We start from the raw sequence: 10,568 nt of genomic DNA on the forward strand, positions 1-10,568 counted from the left end.
ATACTCCTTTCAAGTGGCCTTCTAGGGCTATTCAATTCCTTGGGGTTATGATACCCGCTGACCTAGGGGAGCTTTTAAGTCTTAATTATAAAACTCTCTTCACCAAAATCCGGGCGCAGGTGTTATCCTTTAGTTTGCCATTTCTGTTGTGGTTTGGCAGGAAGAACTTACTGGCCACTTACATACTTCCGCAGATCATATATCTATTGTGTGCCTTGCCAATAGCTGTTCCAAAGAGCTATTTTCGGAACTTCAGGACCCTGTTCATCTCCTTTTTATGGAATTTCAAGAGGCCTATACTAGCATATTCTTATCTGATAAAAAAAAAGGAACAAGGGGGCATTTCATTGCCCGACTTTAAAGGATCTGCCAGGCACAGCTTCGGGGTTAACTTCCATAGGTAATCAGTCTTCACCTGAGTCTATTTCTCTGAGACTGACTCCAGCTTCCACCACTCAGGCTGGCAGGCTTAGGAGTGGGAGAGCCTATCGCAGCCTGGCCAGACTCAGCTAGCTCCCGCCCTCTGTCTATTTATACCTGCCTTTCCTGTTCCTCCTTGCTTGTGATTCTTTCCGTGTGGTTTCCTGGCCCAGCTAAAGCTCCTAACTATTTGATCCTGCTCCATACTGACCCTGGCTTTCTGACTACTCTTCTGCTCTGCGTTTGGTACCTCGTGCTCTCCTGGTTTGACTTGGCTCATTCACCACTCTGTTGCTCACTGGTTTGCCGTGGGCAACTGCCCCTTTCCCTTTGCTTTATATTCCCTTGTATGTTTGTCTCGTGCACTTACTGAGCGTAAGGACCGCCGCCCAGTTGTACCCTGTCACCCAGGGCGGGTCGTTGCAAGTAGGCAGGGACAGAGTGGCGGGTAGATTAGGGCTCACTTGTCCGTTTCCCAACCCCTATCATTACACTGACTTGGAAATGTACTTCATAGCTAATCATTTAGCTCGTTGGACGCAACTAGTGGATGGGGGCAACACCTCCTTATCTGTGGTCATGGAAATAACTGTTTTGGGGCCTGACAGGCTCAGTTTACTATGGGTACGGACTGCCCAGAATTCTAAAAGAGGAGATCTGAGCCCCATTACCAGGGGAACGATTGGGGTGTGTCACAAGGCAGAAGCCTTAAACCTCCTTTCTCCTCTTGCTCCCTTGAGCGTCTTGCCCTCCTTTTTAGGTAGACCACCTGATAGAACGGCAGACTTTTGGCGGCGCTTACACGAGTTACGAATATCGGAGCTGAGGAGACCGGAGGGGCCGCCTGATCTGTCCTCTGTTTTTAGGGAGCGGGGATGGGGTCAGCCAAATGTATTACACCTGGCAGATTACACAGCTACTAATACTACATTTAAAGCCCAGTCATCACCTCAACTAGTTGATCCGACTTGGTTAGAAAATTATATACTATTGCCGGCCACCCCGGCTAAAATCTTGTCTAAATTATATAAGGGTATTTTATTGGGGATATCTCCCCAAACGCCCCATTTTGTGAGAACATGGGAGAAGGAATTGGGATTGTCTATCACAATCAGACGTAGAGTTTATACTGAAATCCGCCCAAGGTTTTTCTAAATGTGTGTGCATGCAGGAAAACTCCTTCAAACTTGTTACGCGTTGGTATCGAACTCCAGAATTCCTTTCCTCCAGTGGCTTGTTGTCCGATAGTTCCTGTTGGAGGTGTCATGAGGGATCAGGTTCCTATCTCCACATATGGTGGTCCTGCCACAAATTGACAAGTTTTTGGAGGGGAGTTGAAAATTTAATTAATTCTATTTGTTCTACTGATATTAAGCTGACTGCTGCATTGATATTGCTTTGGATGCCTCAACCTGATTTCTCCCCATCTGCACACAGTCTCCCGACTCATATGATCTCCGCAGCTAAATTGCTGGTCCCACCCTTTGGGGACAATCTAATCCGCCGACGGTAGACCTATGGTTAGACAGGGTACATCAGATTTGTAGACTGGAGGAATTGGCAGCCTGGATAAACCATTAGAGAGATAAATACCTAAAACTAAGGCGTCCCTGGCTGGCCAGAGGTATAGGGGTACATGCTCCAACGTGAATTGGTTGTTCGCTCGACCCTTCCTCTAGATAAATTGTACCCACATTACCTGACTGTTTGTATACTGAGTCTGTTAAATCTAGGGGGGCGGCATATTTAGTATCTTCGGAGTGTAAATCCCTCCTATAACATATTTCTGAACCCACACATCTTGGTACTCCTTCAGGGGAATATAATTTAAAGTAATATTTACACCTGTTATATGCTGTACTATTGCTTATATGACGTGATGCCGGACCTTGCCTTTTCATTGTTATTCACGTGTTATGTTTCTTTGTCTCTGTCGACCCTTGTGTTCTATTGCATGTTGAGTCAGATGATCTTGGGTTTTGCCTGATTTGTGAGGATGTTTTATCCTATGCATTGCCTGTAAGGCAACACCTATAGAAGTTTAAACCCATATAAAACATATGTAATTGCATTTTGTCACAATGCTGTTCTACCTGACTATTGACATGTAGTAAGAGATATGTTCCTTTGTGTGGATTGTTACTGTACTTAATAAAAAGAGATTTTGCACAAAAAAAAGAAAACACTGAGTAAAACTGACAAGAAAAATGATAATCAATAAGATTCAATTTTAGTTGATAGAAAACTTAACTGTAGTAACCAGAGTGCTAACCATTACAAAAATATGAGTGTGAGTATTTCTACTAAGGATACAGTGAGTTCTGCACGATGACCATGATGTACAATTATTTTCTGTTGCGGTTATATGACAAGAGCTACAACCCCATAGTTCTACTGAATCACAGTTAGATGAATTGCACAGTAAGCTTAACATATTTTTAAGGTAGATCCTAAATTGTAGAAAGTAATTAACACAAAGGAGGATAGTATTCTCTTACAAAATAAATATGGAGAAGAAAGGGGCTTGAGCATAGAAGCGGCACATGAGGTTTAACATTGAAAAATGTAAGGTTATGCATTTGCGAAGGAAACATACCTTTACAAACTAAATAAGAAAACACTGGGTAAAACTGACAAGAAAAATGATAATCAATGAGATTCAATTTTAGTTGATAGAAAACGTAACTATAGTAACCAGTGTCCGGCAGCTGCTGCCAAGGCAAAGAATAAAAGTGAAATAATATTCATGTGGAAAACAAATACTGTTGATCCTGCTAATTTCCAAGGTCTCTTTATAGAGAAAACCCTTTGAGCTGAAAGTAGTGACAGCATTTTCATCACATGCAATGAAAACAGACTTTTAGTTGTTTACATGCTGTGAATTATATAGGCGGATGTACAATACCTTGGAATACTCAAACATCTTGTTAAAATATGTGTATGGCAGGCAACAATCACTATCAGTACAATACATCTGTGATAAAAGATCACATACGTAAAGAAGTATAAATTGGGCTAGGTTCCACCGAGAGTTGTACTCGGATTGCTGGAATCAAAGCCCAGAGTGCTAACCATTGGTTAAAAAAGGAGGAATGGGTAAACAAAGATAAGTTAGAATTTATGGCCACAAAGAGCACTTTTTTCCTATAACGCTCAACCTTTGAAAGTGCAAGACAAGTAAGATGTTCTTTCCCCTAACGGGAGTCGAACCAGGGCCACCTGGGTGAAAACCAGGAATCCTAACCGCTAGACCATATGCAGTTATGAAGTATAATGAGTCATGGACTAAGAAAAAGTGGGAATAAAGAAAAAAAAAATATATATATATATATATATATATATATTTTTTTTTTTTTCATATTGCCGCTTTGAGCTTGTGTACAAACATCTTGACATCTGGTGGTTGCCTCGTTAATGCAGTAGGAAGCGTGTCAGTCTAGTAATCTGAAGGTCGTGAGTTTGATCCTCACACGAGGCACTGTTCAGTGAGTTTTTGTCATCCTCCATTCTTGCAGGCAATCAGATTTTTCTGCCGAAACGTTTTCAATAAACGAGGAAAGTGTTGTTGATTTCCATGTCATTTTTGGGTAAGTAGAAGAGATGGGAATTATTTGAGCTTTAAATCCAAAATAGGATCTTGCCTAAAAAGAAACAATATTAAAGCAAAGTCCCAATCAGATTGGGTGAAATAGTCTGATAGTTTCTTATTTAATGCCGAAACTAGTTCATTAAAAAAAGGAAAATGAGCCAAACTGACAGGATAAAGGGGTTGTTGACTTGGAGTGAGAAGGGAGCAATTTGAATTACTTGAATTTTAAAGCTCAAATAGGATCTGGTGAAAAGAGGAGGAATGGGTAAACAAAGATAAGTTAGAATTTATGGCCACAAAGAGCACTTTTATCCTATAACGCTCAACCTTTGAAAGTGCAAGACTAGTAAAAAGGATCTTTCCCATACTTGGAGTCATTATTAAGTATAATGAGTCATGGACTAAGAAAAAGTGGGAATAAAGAAAATATATATATATTTTTTCATTTTGCCGCTTTGAGCTTGTCTACAAACATCTGGTGGTTGCCTCGTTAGCGCAGTAGGAAGCGTGTCAGTCTCATAATCTGAAGGTTATGAGTTCGATCCTCATACGAGGCACTGTTCAGTGAGTTTTTGTCTTCCTCCATTCATGCAGGAAATCGGGTTTTTCTGCCGAAACGTTTTTAATATATGAGGAAAGTGTTGTTGATTTCCTTGTCATTTTTGAGTGAGTAGAAGAGATGGGAATAATTTGAGCTTTAAATCCAAAATAGGATCTTGCCTAAAAAGAAACAATATGAAAGCAAAGTCCCAATCAGATTGGGTGAAATAGTCTGATGGTTTCTTATTTATTGGCGAAACTAGTTCATTAAAAAAAGGAAAATGAGCCAAACTGACAGGATAAAGGGGTTCTTAACTTGGAGTGAGAAGGGAACAATAGGAATTACTTGAGTTTTCAAGCTCAAATAGGATCTGGTGAAAAGAGGAGGAATGGGTAAACAAAGATAAGTTAGAATTTATGGCCACAAAGAGCTCTTTTATCCTATAACGCTCAACCTTTGAAAGTGCAAGACTAGTAAAAAGGATTTTTCCCATACTTGGAGTCATTATTAAGTATAATGAGTCATGGACTAAGAAAAAGTGGGAATAAAGAAAATATATATATTTTTTTTCATTTTGCCGCTTTAAGCTTGTGTACAAGCATCTGTTGGTTGCCTCGTTAGTACAGTAAGAAGCGTGTCAGTCTCATAATCTGAATGTCGTGAGTTCGATCCTCACACGAGGAACTGTTCAGTGAATTTTTGTCTTCCTCCATTCTCGCAGGCAATCGGGTTTTTCTGCCGAAACGTTTTCAATAAACGAGGAAAGTGTTGTTGATTTCCTTGTCATTTTTGAGTGAGTAGAAGAAATGGGAATGAGTTGAGCTTTAAATCCAAAATAGGATCTTGCCTAAAAAGAAACAATATGAAATCAAAGTCCCAATCAGATTGGGTGAAATAGTCTGATGGTTTCTTATTTATTGGCGGAACTAGTTCATTAAAAAAAGGAAAATTAGCCAAACTGACAGGATAAAGGGGTTGTTGACTTGGAGTGAGAAGGGAACAATAGGAATTATTTGAGTTTTCAAGCTCAAATAGGATCTGGTGAAAAGAGGAGGAATGGGTAAACAAAGATAAGTTAGAATTTATGGCCACAAAGAGCACTTTTATCCTATAACGCTCAACCTTTGAAAGTGCAAGACTAGTAAAAGGTTTTTTCCCATACCGGGAGTCGAACCCGGGCCACCTGGGTGAAAACCAGGAATCCTAACCGCTAGACCATATGGGAGCAGTTATTAAGTATAATGAGTCATGGACTAAGAAAAAGTGGGAATAAAGAAAATGTATATATATTTTTTCATTTTGCCGCTTTGAGCTTGTCTACAAACATCTGGTGGTTGCCTCGTTAGCGCAGTAGGAAGCGTGTCAGTCTCATAATCTGAAGGTTGTGAGTTCGATCCTCACACGAGGCACTGTTCAGTGAGTTTTTGTCTTCCTCCATTCATGCAGGAAATCGGGTTTTTCTGCCGAAACGTTTTTAATATATGAGGAAAGTGTTGTTGATTTCCTTGTCATTTTTGAGTGAGTAGAAGAGATGGGAATGATTTGAGCTTTAAATCCAAAATAGGATCTTGCCTAAAAAGAAACAATATTAAAGCAAAGTCCCAATCAGATTGGGTGAAATAGTCTGATGGTTTCTTATTTATTGGCGGAACTAGTTCATTAAAAAAAGGAAAATTAGCCAAACTGACAGGATAAAGGGGTTGTTGACTTGGAGTGAGAAGGGAACAATAGGAATTATTTGAGTTTTCAAGCTCAAATAGGATCTGGTGAAAAGAGGAGGAATGGGTAAACAAAGATAAGTTAGAATTTATGGCCACAAAGAGCACTTTTATCCTATAACGCTCAACCGTTGAAAGTGCAAGACTAGTAAAAGGTTTTTTCCCATACCGGGAGTCGAACCCGGGCCACCTGGGTGAAAACCAGGAATCCTAACCGCTAGACCATATGGGAGCAGTTATTAAGTATAATGAGTCATGGACTAAGAAAAAGTGGGAATAAAGAAAATGTATATATATTTTTTCATTTTGCCGCTTTGAGCTTGTCTACAAACATCTGGTGGTTGCCTCGTTAGCGCAGTAGGAAGCGTGTCAGTCTCATAATCTGAAGGTCGTGAGTTCGATCTGCACACGAGGCACTGTTCAGTGAGTTTTTGTCTTCCTCCATTCATGCAGGAAATCGGGTTTTTCTGCTGAAACGTTTTTAATATATGAGGAAAGTGTTGTTGATTTCCTTGTCATTTTTGAGTGAGTAGAAGAGATGGGAATGATTTGAGCTTTAAATCCAAAATAGGATCTTGCCTAAAAAGAAACAATATTAAAGCAAAGTCCCAATCAGATTGGGTGAAATAGTCTGATGGTTTCTTATTTATTGGCGAAACTAGTTCATTAAAAAAAGGAAAATGAGCCAAACTGACAGGATAAAGGGGTTGTTGACTTGGAGTGAGAAGGGAACAATAGGAATTATTTGAGTTTTCAAGCTCAAATAGGATCTGGTGAAAAGAGGAGGAATGGGTAAACAAAGATAAGTTAGAATTTATGGCCACAAAGAGCACTTTTTTCCTATAACGCTCAACCTTTGAAAATGCAAGACTAGTAAAAGGTTCTTTCCCATACCGGGAGTCGAACCCAGGCCACCTGGGTGAAAACCAGGAATCCTAACCGCTAGACCATATGGGAGCAGTTATTAAGTATAATGAGTCATGGACTAAGAAAAAGTGGGAATAAAGAAAATGTATATATATTTTTTCATTTTGCCGCTTTGAGCTTGTCTACAAACATCTGGTGGTTGCCTTGTTAGCGCAGTAGGAAGCGTGTCAGTCTCATAATCTGAAGGTCGTGAGTTCGATCCTCACACGAGGCACTGTTCAGTGAGTTTTTGTCTTCCTCCATTCATGCAGGAAATCGGGCTTTTCTGCCGAAACGTTTTTAATATATGAGGAAAGTGTTGTTGATTTCCTTGTCATTTTTGAGTGAGTAGAAGAGATGGGAATGATTTGAGCTTTAAATCCAAAATAGGATCTTGCCTAAAAAGAAACAATATTAAAGCAAAGTCCCAATCAGATTGGGTGAAATAGTCTGATGGTTTCTTATTTATTGGCGAAACTAGTTCATTAAAAAAAGGAAAATTAGCCAAACTGACAGGATAAAGGGGTTGTTGACTTGGAGTGAGAAGGGAACAATAGGAATTATTTTAGTTTTCAAGCTCAAATAGGATCTGGTGAAAAGAGGAGGAATGGGTAAACAAAGATAAGTTAGAATTTATGGCCACAAAGAGCACTTTTATCCTATAACGCTCAACCTTTGAAAGTGCAAGACTAGTAAAAGGTTTTTTCCCATACCGGGAGTCGAACCCGGGTCACCTGGGTGAAAACCAGGAATCCTAACCGCTAGACCATATGGGAGCAGTTATTAAGTATAATGAGTCATGGACTAAGAAATGTGGGAATAAAGAAAATGTATATATATTTTTTCATTTTGCCGCTTTGAGCTTGTCTACAAACATCTGGTGGTTGCCTCGTTAGCGCAGTAGGAAGCGTGTCAGTCTCATAATCTGAAGGTCGTGAGTTCGATCCTCACACGAGGCACTGTTCAGTGAGTTTTTGTCTTCCTCCATTCATGCAGGAAATCGGGTTTTTCTGCCGAAACGTTTTTAATATATGAGGAAAGTGTTGTTGATTTCCTTGTCATTTTTGAGTGAGTAGAAGAGATGGGAATGATTTGAGCTTTAAATCCAAAATAGGATCTTGCCTAAAAAGAAACAATATTAAAGCAAAGTCCCAATCAGATTGGGTGAAATAGTCTGATGGTTTCTTATTTATTGGCGAAACTAGTTCATTAAAAAAAGGAAAATTAGCCAAACTGACAGGATAAAGGGGTTGTTGACTTGGAGTGAGAAGGGAACAATAGGAATTATTTGAGTTTTCAAGCTCAAATAGGATCTGGTGAAAAGAGGAGGAATGGGTAAACAAAGATAAGTTAGAATTTATGGCCACAAAGAGCACTTTTATCCTATAACGCTCAACCTTTGAAAGTGCAAGACTAGTAAAAGGTTTTTTCCCATACCGGGAGTCGAACCCGGGCCACCTGGGTGAAAACCAGGAATCCTAACCGCTAGACCATATGGGAGCAGTTATTAAGTATAATGAGTCATGGACTAAGAAAAAGTGGGAATAAAGAAAATGTATATATATTTTTTCATTTTGCCGCTTTGAGCTTGTCTACAAACATCTGGTGGTTGCCTCGTTAGCGCAGTAGGAAGCGTGTCAGTCTCATAATCTGAAGGTCGTGAGTTCGATCCTCACACGAGGCACTGTTCAGTGAGTTTTTGTCTTCCTCCATTCATGCAGGAAATCGGGTTTTTCTGCCGAAACGTTTTTAATATATGAGGAAAGTGTTGTTGATTTCCTTGTCATTTTTGAGTGAGTAGAAGAGATGGGAATGATTTGAGCTTTAAATCCAAAATAGGATCTTGCCTAAAAAGAAACAATATTAAAGCAAAGTCCCAATCAGATTGGGTGAAATAGTCTGATGGTTTCTTATTTATTGGCGAAACTAGTTCATTAAAAAAAGGAAAATTAGCCAAACTGACAGGATAAAGGGGTTGTTGACTTGGAGTGAGAAGGGAACAATAGGAATTATTTGAGTTTTCAAGCTCAAATAGGATCTGGTGAAAAGAGGAGGAATGGGTAAACAAAGATAAGTTAGAATTTATGGCCACAAAGAGCACTTTTATCCTATAACGCTCAACCTTTGAAAGTGCAAGACTAGTAAAAGGTTTTTTCCCATACCGGGAGTCGAACCCAGGCCACCTGGGTGAAAACCAGGAATCCTAACCGCTAGACCATATGGGAGCAGTTATTAAGTATAATGAGTCATGGACTAAGAAATGTGGGAATAAAGAAAATGTATATATATTTTTTCATTTTGCCGCTTTGAGCTTGTCTACAAACATCTGGTGGTTGCCTCGTTAGCGCAGTAGGAAGCGTGTCAGTCTCATAATCTGAAGGTCGTGAGTTCGATCCTCACACGAGGCACTGTTCAGTGAGTTTTTGTCTTCCTCCATTCATGCAGGAAATCGGGTTTTTCTGCCGAAACGTTTTTAATATATGAGGAAAGTGTTGTTGATTTCCTTGTCATTTTTGAGTGAGTAGAAGAGATGGGAATGATTTGAGCTTTAAATCCAAAATAGGATCTTGCCTAAAAAGAAACAATATTAAAGCAAAGTCCCAATCAGATTGGGTGAAATAGTCTGATGGTTTCTTATTTATTGGCGAAACTAGTTCATTAAAAAAAGGAAAATTAGCCAAACTGACAGGATAAAGGGGTTGTTGACTTGGAGTGAGAAGGGAACAATAGGAATTATTTGAGTTTTCAAGCTCAAATAGGATCTGGTGAAAAGAGGAGGAATGGGTAAACGAAGATAAGTTAGAATTTATGGCCACAAAGAGCACTTTTATCCTATAACGCTCAACCTTTGAAAGTGCAAGACTAGTAAAAGGTTTTTTCCCATACCGGGAGTCAAACCCGGGCCACCTGGGTGAAAACCAGGAATCCTAACCGCTAGACCATATGGGAGCAGTTATTAAGTATAATGAGTCATGGACTAAGAAATGTGGGAATAAAGAAAATGTATATATATTTTTTCATTTTGCCGCTTTGAGCTTGTCTACAAACATCTGGTGGTTGCCTCGTTAGCGCAGTAGGAAGCGTGTCAGTCTCATAATCTGAAGGTCGTGAGTTCGATCCTCACACGAGGCACTGTTCAGTGAGTTTTTGTCTTCCTCCATTCATGCAGGAAATCGGGTTTTTCTGCCGAAACGTTTTTAATATATGAGGAAAGTGTTGTTGATTTCCTTGTCATTTTTGAGTGAGTAGAAGAGATGGGAATGATTTGAGCTTTAAATCCAAAATAGGATCATGCCTAAAAAGAAACAATATTAAAGCAAAGTCCCAATCAGATTGGGTGAAATAGTCTGATGGTTTCTTATTTATTGGCGAAACTAGTTCATTAAAAAAAGGA

General features: G+C 39.5%; 13 non-coding genes across 13 annotated transcripts; 6 read left to right on the top strand and 7 right to left on the bottom strand.

Annotated features, from left to right (window-relative positions):
* Positions 1-5,703: 5,703 nt before the first annotated feature.
* Positions 5,704-5,775, bottom strand: TRNAE-UUC (transfer RNA glutamic acid (anticodon UUC)). The gene has a single exon. It is a non-coding gene; the product is annotated as a tRNA-Glu (tRNA).
* A 111-nt stretch (positions 5,776-5,886) lies between these two features.
* TRNAM-CAU (transfer RNA methionine (anticodon CAU)) lies at positions 5,887-5,959 on the top strand. Its single transcript has one exon. It is a non-coding gene; the product is annotated as a tRNA-Met (tRNA).
* A 469-nt stretch (positions 5,960-6,428) lies between these two features.
* TRNAE-UUC (transfer RNA glutamic acid (anticodon UUC)) lies at positions 6,429-6,500 on the bottom strand. Its single transcript has one exon. It is a non-coding gene; the product is annotated as a tRNA-Glu (tRNA).
* Positions 6,501-7,153: 653 nt separating this feature from the next.
* Positions 7,154-7,225, bottom strand: TRNAE-UUC (transfer RNA glutamic acid (anticodon UUC)). The gene has a single exon. It is a non-coding gene; the product is annotated as a tRNA-Glu (tRNA).
* A 111-nt stretch (positions 7,226-7,336) lies between these two features.
* On the top strand, positions 7,337-7,409 carry TRNAM-CAU (transfer RNA methionine (anticodon CAU)). The gene has a single exon. It is a non-coding gene; the product is annotated as a tRNA-Met (tRNA).
* Positions 7,410-7,878: 469 nt separating this feature from the next.
* TRNAE-UUC (transfer RNA glutamic acid (anticodon UUC)) lies at positions 7,879-7,950 on the bottom strand. Its single transcript has one exon. It is a non-coding gene; the product is annotated as a tRNA-Glu (tRNA).
* A 110-nt stretch (positions 7,951-8,060) lies between these two features.
* TRNAM-CAU (transfer RNA methionine (anticodon CAU)) lies at positions 8,061-8,133 on the top strand. Its single transcript has one exon. It is a non-coding gene; the product is annotated as a tRNA-Met (tRNA).
* Positions 8,134-8,602: 469 nt separating this feature from the next.
* Positions 8,603-8,674, bottom strand: TRNAE-UUC (transfer RNA glutamic acid (anticodon UUC)). Its single transcript has one exon. It is a non-coding gene; the product is annotated as a tRNA-Glu (tRNA).
* Positions 8,675-8,785: 111 nt separating this feature from the next.
* Positions 8,786-8,858, top strand: TRNAM-CAU (transfer RNA methionine (anticodon CAU)). Its single transcript has one exon. It is a non-coding gene; the product is annotated as a tRNA-Met (tRNA).
* Positions 8,859-9,327: 469 nt separating this feature from the next.
* On the bottom strand, positions 9,328-9,399 carry TRNAE-UUC (transfer RNA glutamic acid (anticodon UUC)). Its single transcript has one exon. It is a non-coding gene; the product is annotated as a tRNA-Glu (tRNA).
* A 110-nt stretch (positions 9,400-9,509) lies between these two features.
* Positions 9,510-9,582, top strand: TRNAM-CAU (transfer RNA methionine (anticodon CAU)). The gene has a single exon. It is a non-coding gene; the product is annotated as a tRNA-Met (tRNA).
* A 469-nt stretch (positions 9,583-10,051) lies between these two features.
* On the bottom strand, positions 10,052-10,123 carry TRNAE-UUC (transfer RNA glutamic acid (anticodon UUC)). Its single transcript has one exon. It is a non-coding gene; the product is annotated as a tRNA-Glu (tRNA).
* A 110-nt stretch (positions 10,124-10,233) lies between these two features.
* TRNAM-CAU (transfer RNA methionine (anticodon CAU)) lies at positions 10,234-10,306 on the top strand. Its single transcript has one exon. It is a non-coding gene; the product is annotated as a tRNA-Met (tRNA).
* Positions 10,307-10,568: the final 262 nt, after the last annotated feature.

This window comes from Rhinoderma darwinii, unplaced genomic scaffold (assembly GCF_050947455.1).
Source record: "Rhinoderma darwinii isolate aRhiDar2 unplaced genomic scaffold, aRhiDar2.hap1 Scaffold_4158, whole genome shotgun sequence".
Classification (NCBI taxonomy): Eukaryota; Metazoa; Chordata; class Amphibia; order Anura; family Rhinodermatidae; genus Rhinoderma; species Rhinoderma darwinii.